This window comes from Dipodomys spectabilis, unplaced genomic scaffold (assembly GCF_019054845.1).
Source record: "Dipodomys spectabilis isolate Male_0828 unplaced genomic scaffold, ASM1905484v1 ptg000310l, whole genome shotgun sequence".
In the NCBI taxonomy this organism is placed as follows: domain Eukaryota; kingdom Metazoa; phylum Chordata; class Mammalia; order Rodentia; family Heteromyidae; genus Dipodomys; species Dipodomys spectabilis.
The window spans coordinates 1,452,298-1,472,452 of record NW_024870987.1 but is presented as its reverse complement, the minus strand read 5'-3'; the positions used below and the strand labels follow the sequence as shown (position 1 = coordinate 1,472,452).

The 20,155-nt window shown below is 37.1% G+C and overlaps 1 non-coding gene across 1 annotated transcript; it reads right to left on the bottom strand.

The window, feature by feature from the left end:
- Nucleotides 1-352: 352 nt before the first annotated feature.
- Nucleotides 353-454, bottom strand: LOC122127765. The gene has a single exon (XR_006151277.1). It is a non-coding gene; the product is annotated as a U6 spliceosomal RNA (small nuclear RNA).
- Nucleotides 455-20,155: the final 19,701 nt, after the last annotated feature.

Genomic DNA, 20,155 nt, shown 5'->3' with positions numbered 1-20,155 from the left:
TCCAGTACACAAACACACACACACACACACACACACACACACACACACACACACACACACACACATTTTCTTGATCCATTCGTTTACTGTGGGACATCGGGTTTGGTTATATATCTTAGCTTTGGTAAATAATGCTGCAATGAACAGAGTTTTGCTGGTAGTTTTAGTATGATCTTGTTTGTGATCATTTGGGTGAATGCCAAAATGGGATTGCTGAGTGTTAGGGGCGCTCTATGTAGTCTTTTGAGGAACCTCCATACTACTTTCCAAAGTCTTTGAACAAGTTTAAATTCCTAACAACAAGGCATTAAGGTTCCCTTCTGCCCACATCCTATCCAGCATCTGTTCTTTTAAAAATCTGGAATGCTTCACGAAGTCGAGTTTCATCCTCAGTCAGGGGATATTCTTCTCTTTATTGTTCCAATGTTAGTGTATGTGCTACTGAATTGAGCACAGAACAATTTTATATATAAAGTGTAATTGATTTTCTTAAACTAGACAATTCCACAAAAATTAAATTCAAAAGAATTGTTGTGAAATTTTAGAACCATGTATTTCTTACATAAGAACACATTTAAGAATAAAGTCAAGATTGACATGTCCAAAACAAAATAATTCCATATATTTGTTGCTCAACGGATGTGTAGGAGGAGGAATTCAATTATTCTGTACAAGGAACTGCCATAATGAACACTATAGAAAATTTTAAGGTTTGTTAAAAGTTTTAATGTTTTAAACATGTTTAATTTTGGGAATTTGCTCATATATGCCAAAATTAAGACTATTTAGCACGCTGTAAAACTTTTCCATAAAGCATTTAAGATTCATGGTAGCAGTCATATACTACTAAGTATGCACATTTCAGAGTTTATAGAAACTTTACTAAAGAGAAATTGCAAAGTGTTTGTGTAAAGAAGCAGAGTGAAGATTTAAGACATTAATTTCACAGTTTCCGTTAAAATTTAAGGGATTCCTTACTTTATATGTTAGCGAGGAATAAATGATGGTATAAGCCATATACAAATGATGAGATGAACCATAAATAATAATCTTAGTGGGTAACTTTAAAGGCTACTCATAGTCTATAAAATTCTTGTTGAACATCATAGACTTAGGCAGTTTTAAATGTACAGCAATATGAGAAAATAATAAATCGAATATGTAGTACATTTCAAATACTAGAAATAGAGGTAAATGTTTTGTTTTTTATTTTATTAATCATTAATATTTATGTATTGGTTTTCCTTATTTGTAACATTGCTTTCCTTGTTGTAATATAATACAACTTTTTGTAAGTCATCATTAGGAAATACTTTGAGAATGTTATTGGGATGGCCACACTGTTTTTTATAGGTATATGTGAATTTACAAAGAGCAAAATTAGTAACAAAACATTGATTAAAAATTTTATCAATTAGAATCTGAATCAGGAGTGTTGATAAATGTCCACACCTAAAATCTTAGCCCTAGACTGAAGCACTAGTGTTACAATGTTGAGCACACAAAAGTGAGAGATTGTATTTTGTTTTGTTTTTGTTTTATTTTTATTGGTTGTGGGGCTTGAACTCTGGGTCTGGGTGCTGTCTCTCAGCACTTCAGCTCAAGGCTATTGCTACTACTTGAGTCACAGCATCTCTTCCATCTTTTTCTGCTTAAGTGGTGCTGAGGAATCAAACCCAGGACCTCATGCATGCAAGGCAAGCACTCTACACTGAACCACCCTCCCAGCACCTGAGAGACTGTATTTTAAAAAATCATCTAAACAACATTTACTTTCTGTTTTGGGTTATATAATGAAATAAAGAATATCTTTTTATATTTTTGAATGGTCATACTTCTAAATTTATATTAAATTCAGCCACTTTATCCTTTTCAAAGTCATGTAATATCTCTGAGAGTTTGCTTCTGTAAAGATTGTTTTTGCATTGATTATTTATTCTGAGTCATTTTTATTTTTTATCAAAAATACTTTATATTTTATGGTTTTTCGTGTTTTTTTTTAAGTGTGAAAATACCAGACAGAGTGGTTAAAATTACATGGGCAAGGTAATGAGTACATTTCTTATCAAGCATTGTTGCATACTCCTTTGTTTCCCCTTACTATCCCTTCCCATCTCACCTCTCTTACGTCCCGTTTCCCCCTCTGCCTTTCCCCCATCCAAAGTTGTAAAATTTGTTTTTCGACATAATGTCTTGTATATCTCATTGTTGCAATGGGTCCACATGTATCCATATTTAAAAAATTTTTCCCTTCCCCTCCACAAATTATACCAACATCAAATACAGCAAAAACAGGTGTTATACCATGCAGAAGGGACATACAAAGTAACAAAGAAATCATCTTATAAATATGTTAGAAATAATTACAGAAAAAAAAATTGAATTCTTATCTTGGGGTTCATTTCACCTAACATCAACTTATCTAACAATTTCTGCATGTCTCAGACATACACTAGTAATTGCTAATAAGGGAAACCATGGGACCTCTGTTTCTTGGGCCTGGCTTACTTCACTTAATAAATTTTTTTTTCCAAGTTTTCTATTTCCTAACAAATGGGGCAATATCATTGTTTCAGATAGAGACATAGAATTCCATTGTGTATATATACAACATTTTCTTGATCCATTCATCTACTGAGGGACATCTGAGTTGGTTCCATATCTTAGCTATGGTAATGCTGCAATAAATATATCTGTGTGGTAGCTTTAGTATGGTCTTGTTTGTGATCATTTAGGCAAATGCCCAAAAGTGGGATTGCTGGGTCATAGGGGAGCTCTATGTGGAGTCTTTGTAGGAACTCCATACTATTTTCCAAAGTGGTTGAACAAGATTACACTCTCACTAGCAATGAAGTAAGGTTCCCTTCTGTCCACATCCCCTCCAGCATCTGTTGTTATTAGAGTTCTTGATTATAGCCACTCTAACTTGGGTGAGGTGAAATCTCAATGTTGATTGATTTGCATTTCTTTTATGGCTAGGGTGGTTGAGCATTTCTGCATGTCTTTATTGGTCACCCTCCTTTCCTCTTCAGAGAAGTTTGTCTTTATGTCTTTAGCCCACTTATTTATTGGGCAGTATTTTCTTTGAATATTTGTTGTTGGAGGATTTAATTTTTTGATTTCCAGATCTGTTTTAGATGTGAAACCCTTGTCGGTTTTATGGCTAGTGAAGATCCTCTCTGATTCCGTGGGATTTCTATTGATCCTGCTAGCTATGTCCTTTGCCATGCAGAAGCTCTGCAACTGCATGCAATCCTATTTGTCCAAACTTTCATTTGTAGTGCTTTTGCGTTTCTTTTCAGAAAATTTCAGCCTTTGTTAAGGAGACCTAGGGTTTCTCATATTCCATCCTGTAATGTTTTCAGAATATCTGCTTTGACTCTGAGGTCTTTGATACATTTGGAGTTGATTCTGGTACAGGGTGATATATAAGGATCTAATTTTCTACAAGTGATTAACCAATTTTGCCAGTACCATTTACTCAACAGCCTTTCTTCGATTTTATCTTTTTAGATCCTTTATCGAATATTAGATGATTATGGGTCTGTAGGTTCATTTCTGGGTTTTCAATTCTATTCCATTGTTCCTGAGGTCTTTTCTTGTGCCAGTACAAAACTGTTTTAATTACTATGGCTTTGTAGTAGAGTTTGAAATTTGGTATTGATATTCCTCCAACACTGTTCTTTCTGTTAAGGATTGCTTTTTTCAATTGGGGGTCTTTTGTTGTTCCATATGAATTTTGGGATTGCCTCTTCTATTTTCTTGAAGAATGCGGTTGAAATATTGATAGGTATGGCATTGAACTTGTAGATAGCCTTGGGAAATATTGCCATTTTCACAAGGTTCATCCTTCCTATCGAGGAGCATGGGAGGTTTTGCCACTTTCTAAGTTCTGTTTTGATTTCCTTTTTCAGATTTTTAACGTTTTCATCATAAATGTCCTTCACTTCTTTGGTTAAGTTAATTCCTAGGTATTTCATTTATTGTGGGGCTCTTACAAATGGAAAACCTTTCTTGATTTGAGCCTCACTTTTCTCATTGTTGGCATACAGAAAAGCCATTAATTTCTGAGGGTTAATTTTATACCCTGCTATTTTGACAGTTTTGATTTAGCTTGAGTAATTTTGGAGTGGAGTCCGTGGGATTCTTTAAGTACAAGATCATTTTATCTGCAAAGAGGGAGAATTTTACTTCTTTCCTTATTTGGATCCCTTTTATATTGGCATATTGTCTTATTTCTGTAGCTAGGCATTCTAATACTAAATTGAAGAGAAGTTAAGAGAGTGGACATCCTTTTCTCATTCCTGAGTTAAGAGGAAATAGCTTTAGTTTTTCACCATTAATTATAATGCTGGCTGCATGTTTTCCATATACAGCTTTTATTGTATTGAGGAATGTTCTATGGATTCCTAATTTTTCCAGAACCTCCATCATAAAGGGGTGTTGGATCTGGTCCAATGCTTTTTCTGCATCTTTTGAGATAACCATGTGGTTTTAATCCTTGCTCTTGTTGATGTGGTAAATTAAATTAATTGATTTGTGTATATTGAACCAGGTTTGCATGCCTGAAATACATCCTGTATGATATTAGTGTATGATTTTTTGGATGAATTGTTGAAGTCAATTGGCCAAACTTTTGTTGAAAAGTTTTGTATCAATGTTCTTCAAAGAAATGGGTCTATAGTTCTCTTTCTTTGATGAGACCCTGCCTGGTTTTGGAATGAAGGTTATGATGGCTTCATAGAATGAGTTTGGTAGAGAACTTTCTCTTTCAATTTCATTGAAGAGTTGGAGGAGTATTGGTGTGAGCTCTGTTTTTAAGGCCTTGTATAATTCCGCTGTAAATCCATCAGGGATTTTCTTAGATGGGAGGTCTCTTATTGCTGTGTCTATTTCAACACTTGATATAGGCCCCTTACTATGCTTTAACTCATGTTGGTTTAGTATTTGCATGTTGATAATTGCTAGCAAATGGTCCATTTCTGCCAAGTTTTCAAAATTATTAGCATAAAGGTTTGAAAATATTCCCTTATAATGTTCAGAATCTTGGTTGTTTCTGTGTTGATGTTTCCATTCTCACATCTGAGTTTATTTATTTGAGTCGGTTCCTTCTTTTTCTGATAAGACTTTCTAAGGGTCTGTCAATTTTGTTAATTTTTTCAAAGAACCAACTCTTTGTTTGTTGATTCTTTCTGTGTTTTGTTTATTCTCATACGTTTAACTCTGATTTAATGTTAATTATTTCTTTCAATCTATTGAATTGGAGTTTATCTTGCTGCTCTGTGTCAAGGTGGTTCAGATATCTCATTAAATGGTTGGTTTCAGATCTCTCTAATTTGTTGGTGTAGGAACTCAGAGCTATAAACTTACCTCTGAGTACTGCCTTTGCAGTGTCCCAGAGGGGCTGGTAATTTGTGTGTTCATTTTTGTTGAATATCATGGACATTTGAATTTCCTTTGTAATCTCTTCTGTGACCCCCTGTTTATTCAACAGTGTGTTTTTCAGCCTCCATGTGTTACAAGACTTTTTTTGGTGGCTTTTGGTGTTGAGTGCTAATTTTATTCCCTTGTGGTCTGAGAGAATGCAAGGTGTAACTTCAGTGTTTCTGAATTTGGACAAGTTTGCTTTGTGACCTAAAATGTGATCTCTTTTGGAAAATGTTCCATGTGCTGCAGAGTAAAACGTGTACTCTGATGCTACTGGATGAAATATTCATTCAGTAGATATCTGTTAAATCTAGTTGATCTATGCAGTTGTTTAGATCTGTGGTTTCTCTGTTGATTTTTTGCCGATTTGATCTATGTAGTGGGGATAGTGGTGTGTTAAAATCCTCAAGAATAAATGTCTTTGGATCTATGTGAGATCTGATGGAACATAGTGTTTCTTGGATAAATTTGGGTGCTCCATTGTTTGGCGATTCCATATTTAGAATTGTAATCTCCTCCTGAAGTAGAGAACCCATAAGTCGTATGTAGCCACCTTCTTTAACTCTTTACACTAATTTTAATTTGAAGCATATTTTATCTGATATTATTATTGCAACTCCTTCCTGTTTATAGCAGCCGTTTGCTTGGTAGATTTTATTCTAGCCTTTCATTATCAAAATGTTTTTGTTTTTATTGGCAAGGTGTGACTCCTAAAGGCAAGAGATAGAATTATCATGCTTTTTAATCCAACTAGACAGACTATTTCGCTAAATTGGAGCTTTAAGACCATTAATGTTGAGAGCTAGGACTGAGAGGTGTTTGGTAGCTCCTGCCATGCTATCCACCTCCGTTGGGGCTGTGGAAACTTGGTTCTTCCTATGGTTCTTGGATTCTCAGTTTGGGTGTGGTTTCTTAGCCATTATTGTGGTCTTGTTGGTTTTCTGTGTGTAGGCCATCTTTAAGTATTTTTTGTAGGGCTGGTTTGGTAGAGATATATTTTTCAGTTTTTCTTTGCTATGGAAGGTTTTTATTTGACCTTCGGTTATGATGGAGAGTTATCTGGGTACAGTATCCTTGGTTGAAAATTGTTTGTCTTTAGGGCATGGCATACAGCCTTCCAGGCTCTTCTTGCTTTAATTATCTCTGCTGAAAAATATGAGATGATTCTAATTGGTTTTCCTTTATAGGTGATTGATCTTTTCTCCTTGACATCTTTTAGGAAGTTATTCTTGGTCTGAATTGATCCTGTGTGGATTATAATGTGACAATGGGAAGTGCTGTTCTGGTCTGGTCTATTTGGGGTTCTACAACCATCTTGTATCTGAATAGGCCTATCTTTTTGTATGTTTGGGAAGTTCTCTGCTAGGATCCTGTTAAACAAATTTCCTAGACAATTAACTTCTGTCTCTAGGTGCTCCTCTACACCAATTGCCCTCAGAGAAGGTCTTCTGATTGTCTATTCCAAATGTTGAATAGATCTATCATGTTTCTTCGATTTGTCTTGGATACTTGTATGTTCTTTTTAATACCTAGGCTCTCTTCAATCCCTGAGATCAGATCTACTGCATGGCCTAACCTACTGTTAAGTCTTTCTACTTGGTTTTTTATTTCTTTTCCTTTTAATTGGTCAGCTTTGTAGGCTTCAGATTCTTTGTTGGAGCTTTGTTTTAGATTTTGTTTGAACTTCTTTACTTCCTTAATTTGGTGTTCTCAAATCACTTAGTTGATTGGTTATGGTTTACTTGGACTCCCATTCCTGCTGTCGGGCTCCATTCAGCATTCCCTTTGTGGTCTATCTGAATTCATTCAGATGTCTGTTTATGGATTCCATGAATGCCTTTATTGATCTTTGTCTATTCTCATACTGCTGTCACAATTCCTGTGTTACCCTTTGATTAGCTTCCTCACGTTCATGCAATTCCTGTAGTTCTCTTTGACTTTTCTCAGCCTGCTCATGCAATTCCTGTGTCTCTCTTCGTCTGTTCTCTGCCTGCTCACACAATTCCTTTCTTTCTCTTTGATTGTTCTCAGCCTGCTCACGCAATTGCTTTATTTGTCTTTGTTCTCAACCTGTTCACGCAATTACTGTATCAATCTTTGAGCAGTTTCTTCACAGTCATGAGATTACTGTTGTTTGCTTTGCCTCCTCTCTCTTCCTATCACGTTCAAACTGAGTCCTTTGCAAGCCTTCAGTCTTTTCATTCACCACGTTTACCAGTAGTGTTTTTAGTTCTTTGCGGGAACTCTCCTCTGGATTATTCATTAACAGTTCTGTCACTGGGTTATCATGAATGAGAGTTGAGATACCCACACTTGCCATTTTTCTCCTGTTTTCCGGCTTGTTCTGCACACTTGATATGAAAGTGACACCAATTTTTTGCTAAAATACTATTTTAAGGCAAGCATCAACCAAAGTCCTGTAGTTGCACAGTCAAAATGGCTGGAGATACAACCTAGTTCAACAGATACAATCTATTCAACATCAAACAACTATCCATTAATGGGCTAAGAACAGCAAAGACGAATTTTTCAAATCAGAAAGTATTATGTTTAGGAAGAAATGTGGGGAAAAACAGGATTAGAAGTATGTGGAGAGGTTAAAGTAAATTTAACCAAGTCCTAATCTCAGAGAGGGAAAGGGATTGGACAGAATGACAAAAGAGAAATTAAAAAGAAGTAAATCAAAAATGGAAAAAGAAAAATTTAAATTTAAAAAGTGAAACACTTAAAAATTATGTGACTTTAAAAAGTGATATTGAGAGGAGAAAAGGATAAGATGACAGGAGTGGGATGATAGAAAGGAGACATGAAAAACTAAAAAATAAAAATTCTTAAAAGTATTTACTTGAAAATTATATGTTATAAAGATGTAATACTTCTATTAAAATATTAAGCCTGTTTCTGGGGATTTAGCCCAGCAGAAGGGCACTTGCCCAGCACGTGCAAGACCCTGGGGAAAAAAAAAGACAAAAAAAAGTTAAGCCTAAAAGTTTGTGAATTAAGTAATACATTTCTGGATTAATTATGTACACAATAGGAGATAAGTTCTAATAAACGATGATGGGTATTTATCTTGGGATGAGGCAAAACAGCAATTAGGTCACGCAAAAAAAAAGAAAGGCAAAAGATATAAAAAATTTAAAAAGGACCAAAAGGTCAATAGCGATTTTTTTAAAAAGCATACACACACACACACACACACACACACACACACACACACACACACACACCTAAAATAAAAATTAGGAGAAGAAGAAAAAAATGATTAATAGAAAACAATTAAAAAATTTAAAAAAATGGTACCAAAAAGAGTTCTTTAATTTTTTTGGGGGGGGAGGGGTGTGGAATGGGAAGATCCTGTGTCTCCCCTTTGTCTGTAACCAGTCTCTTCGTGGAGTGGCTGGTCTGCTTCTGGTGTTTTGTTTTCCTGTGGCTTGATTGATTTCTTACATCAGTTTGTTTGAGTAGTCAATAAAATGCTCCGCTTTATCTAGGATTTTGTGATCCTCCTTCAGGCTAGTTCAGTGGGAGGGAGATCTGCTTTGAGTATCACGAAAGAGAAAGATGGCTGTTTCCTCTAGTGTGGAGATGCTGTGATGAGGCTAAGTTCTGTTTAGGGTTGAGGCATTTCAGCAAACAGTATCTTTTCCCTGAGGGGCTAGCTCCTGAGACACTCCCAGAGCCCAGCCTGGAGCCATTCTCAAGGTTTACGTTTACTGAATTGCAATTGATTGTCTAGGCTGCTGTAGGTAGGAGCAGCCACTGGTTCTGTTAACCCACTGAAGATAGTCACTCCTCTGGGGGGCAGAACTCTCTCTGCTTGGGCTAGGTGACTTTCTCCTGAGTGGATCTGAGCCTGGAAGGTCAGGTCAGATTCCTGTGACCTGCTAAATGACTCTTTTGTTTTCTTCCAAGGCCTGAGTTGGAGCTAGTTGCACAGCCTGGCCATTCTCAGTATCAAAGATGATGTCTGGTGCTAGGGAGGGGCAGCCTTCCTTCCTCTGCTCCATGAGAAGTGAGGATGTGAGGATTTTACTCAGACAGGAGTCTTTCTTCCTGGGTATCACTGGTCTGTGATCTTCAGGATGAATTTATCTCCTCCTTGTCAGTTCTTGTTGGTGTTGAGTAGAATCCTCTCACCCACTGCATATGGCACTTTTGTCCTGGACTCTCTGTTGTAGATATGGTGGCTATGGGTGCCGTAGCTGCTGCCACAACCGCAGCTACTTGCAAGTGCTCAGATCTGTCTTCTTGCCTGGATCTTCCCTCTCTAGCCAAACAATGTGTACAGTGATGGCACACTTGGTGTGATTATCTAGGCTAGTACTGTTCACTGGAACACTAAAGCTGCTTTGTATGTGAGAGTTTGTTTAGCCTCCAGGTTCTCCTCTACCATCTTCCTCCGACCTCCATGAAACTCTTTATATTTTATGTTGATTGGTTATTATACAACAATTACTTCCAAATGTACATGTAGTGTCTAAAGATAGCCATATGAATATTCTCATGCAGCTCTTATTTATGTTATGTACTTTCAGTATTATGATATTTCTCTCTCTCTTATACTCTCATTTCCTCACTTTCTCTTTCATGCTTCATGTCTGCTACTTAGAATTTCTGGTGGTCTATTATTATCCTTCAGGATCCACTGGTTTTTGGGAACATGATAAAGACAATCAGTTACCCTTGATTTATTTAAGAGTTACAACAGTGATGTGATATTATTTGCCATTCTAAATGGTAAAACAACAGATCTAGGAATTCCTTCTCACTTTTATTACTATTATAAATTATATTTTCCTATGAATCATTGGGATGGATAAGATAATTTTAACCTGTGACCTAAAAGTACTTTTTCTTTTACAAACAACCTTTTGCTTTGAGTATCAGTGAGTAACTACATGTAATGAAACAAAGCTATCCTATGGAAAGTAGACTGAAGTTGTTCACAGGGATGAAAAACAAGATAATGGGGAATTGAGTACAAAGGATACCCATCATAGAGCACAGATCCTTAAAGTAGTTTACCATGTACACTTTGTGAGAATGACAATGTGTTAGGAACTATAGATTAAATCACTGAACACTTGATATATATGCAAATATTTTTATATATTTATATATGCATATATGTATTTGCCCTTATATATGTACACATGTATGTTACTATACTCACAAATACACACATACATATACTCATGTATAAATGCACATGGAGAAAGACACATAGTTACAGTCAACACAAGTTTCACTACTTGTTGAATATGCCTTAGACGGAATGCTTGGAACCAAATATGTTGAAGATGTATTTGTCTCTAAGAGTTCTTTTACCACTCCTCTTACCTCTTAAAAACTGCTACGTTTTAAGGCATGAGATTCGACTTGCAAAATGCAGTACAAGTGATAGCAAGTCATTCAGAAATCTCAGTAATAAAGGTCATAAGGTGTCTCTCTGCTCCCCACGGAATGCCTGCTCTTGTAGACACTCTCAACAACCAAAGTAGCAGGAGAAATCCTATCAGTGTATATACTATCAGAGGGGGTTAGAGGGAGGATTTGGGTGATGTGAAAGGAAGGGATGGTAGGGGAAAAACAAAGGATTGGGTAACAATGCTCAATAAGAAATGTACTCATTACCTTCCTTATGTAACTGTAACCCCTGTGTACAGTGTCTTTACAGTAAAAACATATATTAAAAAGATACAAGGAAAACTTCTGTTCTTATGGGAAGTTGTATTTATCACTCAATATCAGTAAGGTATTGGTTTTAGGACCACAGGCATATTAAAATTTTGGATCCTCAAACATTTTACTTGAACACAGTACATTATTTATATTAGAATGTGTCCACAACCTAGTTCAGTGTAATTGCTATGAAACGTTTTACTATATTTTATGTTTGAAATGGAAAATAAAAGTATTTGCACTATCAACAGAAACAATTTTTTTTCAATTTTTTTTGTCTTTTTGTCTGCATTTTGTGGATGGAATTGGGAGAGCAGTTTTGAAAAGCTCAAATTTCATCACCAAGAGCTGTCTGCAAAATGTAAAAGGATGTACTACAGCATCTTGAATAATATGGAACTCCAAGGAGAAGTACTTGAATTGAGACATTATCAAAAACTAACCACGCAAGGAATTTTTAGACGCGCAGCTGCTAGATTTCTAATGGAGAGCTTTCATAACCCTTTCTGTAACACAAGTCAGAACCTCATTGAAGTGTACATGATTTCCTTCACCTGTCTGTCAAGCTCAGTCATTATCAATCAACATACAACTAATATTGAATAATCCTCTAATAACAAAATGTTGATGGAATGTCCATCCAGTTTAGGTTAAGAGCGTTAACCTAGTAATGAACTAGATGGTAAGTAAATCTGAAACTGTTATAGGCTACAGGAGTTCAAGAAATGGATACTACAGTATTTTTCCTGATAACAGAATTTGAGGGCAAGTTATTTTATAATGGTTCATGTTAGGGAACAAGATAACTTCTGAGGAAGAGTCAGAAAATTTGTGGGAATCACGGCCATCTGAAACTCATTTCCAGAGTGCAAACTGATTAAAACTAGAGAATTTTTCTTAAACATTAGAATTGGACTATCATTAGGGTGAAAGTTATGTTTCAGTTGCAGCTGTAGTTAGTGTTAGCATTAGGGCAATGGAAAGTTTAGGGTCAAACTGAAACTATCTTTGAATAACAAGTCATGTTAGAATTAGGATGAATGTGAAATAGGAAACTGCTAATTATATTAAGATTAGGATATGGTTAGTGAGAGGGTTAGCCTCAATATTCCAGTTAAGGTTAGAGTTACAAAAATGGCAAGATAATGCGTAAAACTACAAATTAGTTTTAGAGAGATGAGTTGAATCAAAGTTAGGATGAATAAATCTAATGTATTTTTATGGCTTTTAGAATCCAAAGGCTATTAGTTCTATGGTTAGGGTTGCTGTTCTAATTCAGGTTAGACTTAGACTTAGGTAAGGGTAAGCTGTAAGGTTAAACTGAGTTTTCTGCTAACATTTTCAAGTAAAATAAGTGTGAAATTTAACAAAAATTACAGAGTTTTCCTAATTTTACTATTCAGGGTTCAATAGGGTTAAATTTAGAGTTAGGTTTCTAGTAAGGTTTAGATATATAGTTAGGGTTAGGAACTAGAGTATAATTTAAGTAAACCTGCAACTTCTTTTTGGAGTTAGAGGAGTTCAGTAAAAGTTAAGATCAGTGGAAACTATGATAGCTTTCATGATATGAAGATTTGAGGTTAATATTCATAATAGGGAATGATTTCATAGTCCAAGTGAGGGAATCTGTAGGATTTGGAGAAAAGTGCAAATAAATCATTTCAAAGACCATGAGTATGTGTTAGGATATATTTTCCATTAATTTTAGGATTGGGTTACTATTATCATCAAGGTTACTCTTAGGATTCTGACCAGGATTAGAGTTAGTATTATGGAAATTGAAGGTTGAGAACTTGAGTGACTTACTTCCTTTGTGTCTGTATATGCACTATTCTAAGGCTTGGACTCAAGGCTTGGGTTCTATCCATGAACATTTTGCTGTAGGCTAGCATTCTAGCACTTGAGCCATGATTCCACTTCCAGATTTCTTTGGCAGTGAATTGGAGATGAGAGTCTCACAGATTTTCCTATCCATGCTGACATTGAACTCAGATCCCAAGTTCTCTGCCTTCTGATTAATGATAGGATTAAACTCATGAGCTACCAGTGCCATGGAAAATGCCTGACTTTTATTGATTGTTTTTACTTTTGTTCAAGATCAACATTGAATTCAATATTTGATAGCATTGTTCACTAGGTAACAAGCTGCCACTTGAGCCATATCTCCAAAAATGATTATCTTAAATAGCTGGAAATCAATAAATTTTCTTTAGTTGATATGAATCATTAGTGCTGTTCTAAAACTTATCCTAAACTTTATAAACCCTAGAGGTGATCTGAGCAGATTCTCATGGTTGACTTCTAATTGCATAGTATTTTAGGGATATGATTTTTTAATTATTATTTTAAGTAACAAATGAGTTATTAAACAAAGCAGTTTCTGCATACAATATAACTTGATCAACGCCAACCCTTTCAACATTCGCATCCTTACTCTATGAACCTCTTCCTTCACTCTTCTTAATTTTGTAGGATATTTACTGGATTACTCTCTGTACTTTCCACCTTTTCTCATGGTCATTCTTGTACTTTTCCCCCTTCACCCCTGTTTTGATTAGCCACTTACATATGATGCAGCAACTCTACTCCTAGGCATTTACCTAAAAGATTACAAACCAGGATATAGTAAATATTTCAGCACAACCATGCGTACTGAATTAGCCCAGATACCCCTCAAGAGAGAAATGATTCAAGAAAATGTAATGCACACAAACACACACACACACACACACACACACACACACACACACACACACACAGGAAATCCTACTTACCCATTAGAAAGAGTATTGTACCTTTGTATCTCTCATTTCTCATTTCTTCTGCCTGGTATCCAATTGTTGTCGTACTGTCCCTGCACTGCAGTAAGTGACACATGCAATCTGATGTAAAAGATTTTCAGAGAGTTCGCTAGCCATAGATTCCTAAATATGAGTTCTATGCTCATTCTCTTTGTTTATTCATGCCTTTGAGTAGTGATTGCACAGTTTCATTTGTACCATTTGCTACACAGAAAAGACATGACCGCACATACATGGATATACATACATACAGGGATATATGCACACATATGGGTATATATTAAATACTTGAATTCATTTTATGTTTTTGAGAATTACGGAGCTAACAAAAATCACATGCATTTTACTTCCTAGTCAATTCTTTCAAATCCTAAATAACTTTGTCTCCTTTGAATACATAATTTTAAAGAGAATATCACCATCTCTAATCTTTCAGTGGCCTTGAAATTAGATGTTCCAATGGGAAAAAGTTATTTAGCCAGTCCCAAATTGTGCCTTTTCCAAGTTATCAGATATTCAACCTATCACATGCCCAAATAATAGAGAATGGGAACAGGTCTACATTGAGCACTCACAGTAGACAGCTCTCTGGACTTTCTCAGGAAGAGCTTTCTGCCATTGTGGAATGGATAGGGCTGGATAATATGCAAACAGACATCATAGATTGAAAGTATTGTGCTAAGTTGACACCTGAGATATTGGATGTTTTAACTGCATAGCATTGGTTTTCATGAATCAGTTAATCAGGTTCTTTACACTATATGATGTTACTAGACTGTGGAATGCATGTTTATTGCATTTACTTTGTATAACATATTTTGAAATTTGGTATAAATCGTTTATCTTTTTTCTTGATATGGATTACTCCTAGTTGTCAAGAGTGAGGAAATGCCCTGGAACTTTGTAATTTGAAGTCTTATGTTGCCATGTGTCATATCCTATTTTCCTTTTACAGAGTTGGTAAAAAAAAATGTAATTTATTTTATTTTTTTTTGGGGGGGGGCCCGGTCGTGGGGCCTGAACTCTTGGCCTGGGTACTGTTCATCAGCTCTTCAGCTCAAGGCTGGTACACTACCACTTGAGCCACAGCGCCACGTCTGGGTTTTTTCTGCTTATGTGGTGCTGAGGAATCGGACCCAGGCCTTAAGCATTCAAGGGGAGCGCTCTACCACTGAGCCAACTTCCCAGCCCTGTAATGTATTTTTTATTTTTATTCATTATCTATTACAGAATTTGAACTCAGAGCCTGGGCAGTTCTCCTGAGGTCTTTTGCTCAAGGTTAGCTCTCTACAACTTTGAGCCACAGTATCAATTTTAGTTGTCAGTGATTAATTGGTGATAAGTGTCCCGCGGGGACTTTTCTCAACCTGGCTTTGAACGGTGATCCTCATATACCAGGCTCCAGATTAGCCAATATCAGAGGCATGAGTTACCTCCACCCGGTTATACGTAATTTATACTGTAGTTTTCTGAAATCTTTCATCCTACACTGAATATTTTTTCTTACGAGCTTTCTAATAAATATGTAATCTATTCAATTTTGAAAAGTACTGTGTACCTCCCACTTATTTGTATCAGTCCATACTTTCCTAGCTATGATTAGCATCAGTACAGTTAAGCACATTACATCTCAACAGGAAAATTCTACTGAAGTTCTGATCCCCTTGAGCTAGATAAGGAGAATTCCTGTAAAAGAAGCCTCTCCTCAATTATGAGAAAAGATATGTTTGGAAGTTTAGTTTAGTTTAGTTTTTTTTTTATTTTTTGGCCAGTCATGTGGCCAGAACTCTGGGCCTGGGCCCTGTCCCTCAACTCTTCAGCTCAAGGTTAGTGCTCCAACTCTTGAGCCATAGCTCCACTTCTGGGTTTTTCAGCTTATGTGGTGCTGAGAAATCGAACCCAAGGCCTCATGCATACCAGGCAAGCATTCTACCAATGAGCCACCATTCCAGCCCAAGTTTGCAAGTTTTTGAGAAGAGGAATTTGGCATTTGGTTTGCATCCGTGATTAGTCATGAATAGATATTATTTGGCTCCAAATTTTGTCTCCTTGTAGGTTCCCTAAACAGTTACACATCAGCCTCATTCCATCACATATCTTTAAGTCCTTCTTTTATTTCTTTTTATCGTTATTGTTTTGTTGTCGTTGTATTGCTGACACTGAAGGTTGAACTCATGGCCTAGGCAGTGTCCCTGGGCTCAATGCTAGTGCTCTACCACTTGAGCCGTGCACCACTTCTGGGTTTTTCTGTCTGGACATGCTTTGAATCATAATATTCAGATCTCAGCCTCCAGGGTAGCTAGGATTACAGGTGTGAGCCACCAGTGCCAAGCAAGTCCCTCTCTTTCAGACATTATTCTAAAAGCCTCCAATCCAAGGTCACTCCTAAGATTGTAAATGGAACTATGCCAATAGTTCCTTTAATTGTTCTGGCTATGGAGTTTTTTGCAAATTATATTGAAACTACTTAACTGTTCTCTTCCTAATCCATGATTCTAGATGTTTTAGTAATAATTACTTAAATTTAGTAGCTATAAACCTTAAATCTCTCAATTATTAATTTCATTTAATTCTTTCAATATGATTATTTTCAATACAAATATGAACTTATACTCACCTTCTTGAATCTACCCCTTGGCATGAGCTGTGCCTGGGCCTATTCTACCTCAAATGCAAGAGGTTGGCAAAAGAATAGCCTACAGCATTCCTGCCTAAGAGTGAGGACAAGTAGTTGCGTGCCTAATAGAAGCAATGCATTCCTGGCATGGGAAGGGGTGGGAGAGACAACAGCCTAGAGAGCAAACTGGCAGTCACAACATTTAACAACTTCTCCTTTGGGGACACTGATCTCCTGCAAATTGACAGTGATATAATTCACCTAGTGAATTTTCATATATGAAGGAATTTGTCATGTCTCACTACACAACTCACCTGTAGTCAAAGAGAGGGTCATTCTTTTGTGTCCTCCTTAGGCCCAGTCTCATTTTATCTCCATCTTAGACTTTGCCCAGACTCTATTCCTACCAGAAGGTCCCTGATGAGGAGGAATGTGTGATCTCTTGGCTTTTGATTAGCCCTATGGGAACTGAGGCCACTTTTAATTTTGATCCTGTTCATTCTGACAAGGCTGTGGTGGGTGGTGGGAAAGTTCATTCTCTGAATTGTTCCCTATTACCAAATATCTTCAGAGAAAGTCAAGGAATGACAGATTCTGCCTGAGGGAGTGAGTTTCTCCATTTCCAAAAAGGTCAATTAATAGCTGATTATGAGGCCCACGTGGTGGTCCTTCCCCAGATCCTCCAAACAGGAGTGGATGTTACCTCAGACACAAGGCCATCCTCACATTTCTTCTGCTCATTCACACGAAAATAAAGGTCACAGGAGTTGAGTTGAGAAACAAGGAGAAATGAGAGTAGCAGAAGAATCATTGGCATGGGGAGGAATTAGAAACCCTGTGTGAAAAAAGGGCTCAGAAAATCTAGGATCAGAGTTCCAGGAAGATGGCGGAGGAGAAGCTGGAATCTGAACAAGCTCTCGCATAGAAAGCAGTTTCAGAGTTCCAGTGAACAGTCCTAAGCCAGAGAATCACACCAAGGGTGACATCACAGAACAGAGAGACAGGCCAGAGAGGGAAAATCCAGGCAAGGAGACACATCTGAGCACTTGCCAGCAGCCACCGCGGTGGCGGCAGCTGTGGCGGCAGCGACAGCAGGGCACCATACCTGAGCCACAGAGAGTCCAGGATGAAGGAGCCTGATGCAGCGGGCGAGCGGATTCTACTCAACACCAGCAAGAACCGACAAGGAACGGACATCTTCATCCTGCATTTCGCAGACCAGAGACGACCCAGGAACCAAGACTTGGTGTGAGTAGAAGCCCGACGTCCTCACTCCTTCTCAGGGAGCAGAGGAGGGAAGGCCACCTTTCCTCCCCCAGTACCGGAGACCTCCATCTTGGATACCGACAAAGCTCGGACCAGCTGCTAGCTCCAACTCAGGCCTTGGAATAAAACGGGTCATTTAGCAGGTCACAAGAACTTAATGGCGGCATGACCTGCCAGACTCAGCTACACCCAGGGAAAAGTCACCCAGCTCGGGTGCCAGCCCTAGGAGTGGGTTTCTTCACTGGGTAATCAGAGCCAGAGGTTGCCCCTCCCTCTAGCAGCCTCAACAATCAATTGAAATTCAGTAAACAGAAACCTTGAGAATGGCTCCAGGCTGGGCTCTGTGAGTTTTTCAGAAAATAGCCCCAGGGAAAAGCTACTGTTTGTTGAAAGGCCTCAACTCTACCCAGAACCTGGCCTCATCACTGCATCCCCCTCTTTTGTAATCCTTAAAGCAGATCAGCCTCCCATTAAACTATCCTGGGAGGAGGACCTCAAAATTCTGTGTAAAGCAGAGCATTTTTCTGCCTGTTCGAACCAACTGACTTAAGAAAGCAACCAAGCCACAGGACCACAAGCAGACCAGAGGCTCCAAGAAGAGGATGATTATAGACACAAGGGAGATACAGGATTTTTCCCACCCCTCCCAAAAAAATTCAAAGAACTTTCTTCTTCTTCTTCTTCTTGTTCTTCTGGTTCTTCTTCTTCTTCTTCTTCTTCTTGCTCTTCTTGTTCTTCTTGTTCTTCTTGTTCTTCTTGTTTTTGTTCTAGTTCTTGTTCTTGTTCTTGTTCTTTTTCTTCTTGTTCTTCTTGTTCTTGTTCTTGTTCTTGTTCTTCTTGTTCTTCTTGTTCTTGTTCTTGTTGTTCTTGTTCTTGTTCTTGTTCTTGTTCTTGTTCTTGTTCTTGTTCTTGTTCTTCTTCTTCTTCTTCTTCTTCTTCTTCTTCTTCTTCTTCTTCTTCTTCTTCTTCTTCCTCCTCCTCCTCCTCCTCTTTTTGGGTACCTTATATAAAATTTTTTTTTCTTTTCTAAAACTTTTTTTAATCTTTAATTTTTGCCTTTTTTGAAAAAAAAATTATTTTCCAGTAACTTTTTTTTTCCTCTTATAATTTTTATTTTAGGGATACGTGAATATGCGTTCTTCTTTCAATTTTTTTCTTCTTTCTCTTTTTTCTTCTATAATTCTTTTTGTTTTTTGTTTAGCTCTACTGAACTTCTGATCTTTTTTCTTCCTTTCTTATCCTTTTCACCTTTTCGTGTCTTTTGTTCTTTATGTGACTTAACTCTTGTCCTGCACATCCTCAGATAAGCCCGTAGTTAACTAGTAGACCCTATCCCCCATTGTGTACACACTTAATCCACAAATTTATTACTCAGTTCAAAACCTCTGAGACTTAAATTCCTTAATAGCAGTACTACCTATTTATACCTATATAATATTTTAAGCATTTTTATTTTTAAGTTTTTCACATCTCCTCTATGTTCCTCTCCTTCTCTCAATATATTCACGTTCTTCTCTAAATAGGTTGTTTTCTCATCTCCATAATATTATTAATTTTTACTTTTCTATTTTTTCTGGTCTCTTTTCTTTTCCCTTTCCCATTCTTTTTTTTTTCTCTCTCTACTTTCATCCTACCCAACCTATTTCCTGCATTGACATTAGGACTTAGTTAACTCTCCCTGTGCCTCCCCATACCAATCTATTCCTATTTTTTACCCACATCTCTCCCTAACCCTAATAATTTCTGGTTTTCCAAATTCTTCTCTGCGGTTCAAAGCCCATTTTGTATAGTTTTTTGATGTTGAATAGATGTATCTGTTGTACTAGATTGTATCTGTAGACTATTGACTGTACAAATTCAGATTTTGGCTGATGGTTGCCTTAAGATAGTGTTCGAGCACAAAACTGGTGCTAATTTCATCTCAAATGGGCAGAATAAGCTGGAAAAACACAAGAAAAATGGCAAATTCAGGTATCTCAATTCCCAATCTTGATAATCAGGGACAGAACAGATCATGAATAATCCAGAGGACAGTTTCCTAATAACTCTACAAACACTGCTGGCAAACATGATAAATGAAAAGATAGAAAACATACAAAGGACTCTGAATGAGCATGATAGGGAGAGAGAGGAGGCAATCCAAAAGTTTATACAGGAATGTCATAAATGTCAGGAAGCTACTCAAAAACTTATACAGGATTTGCATGAGCAGCTTGAGAGTACTCAAAGAGAAAGGCAGGGATGGCTTGAGCAGGCTGAGAACACTCAAAGAGAATTGCAAGAATCCCACGAACAGGAGGAAGCTAATCAAAGAGTAATACAGGAATTGAGAGAGCACGAAGAGAATACACAAAGATCA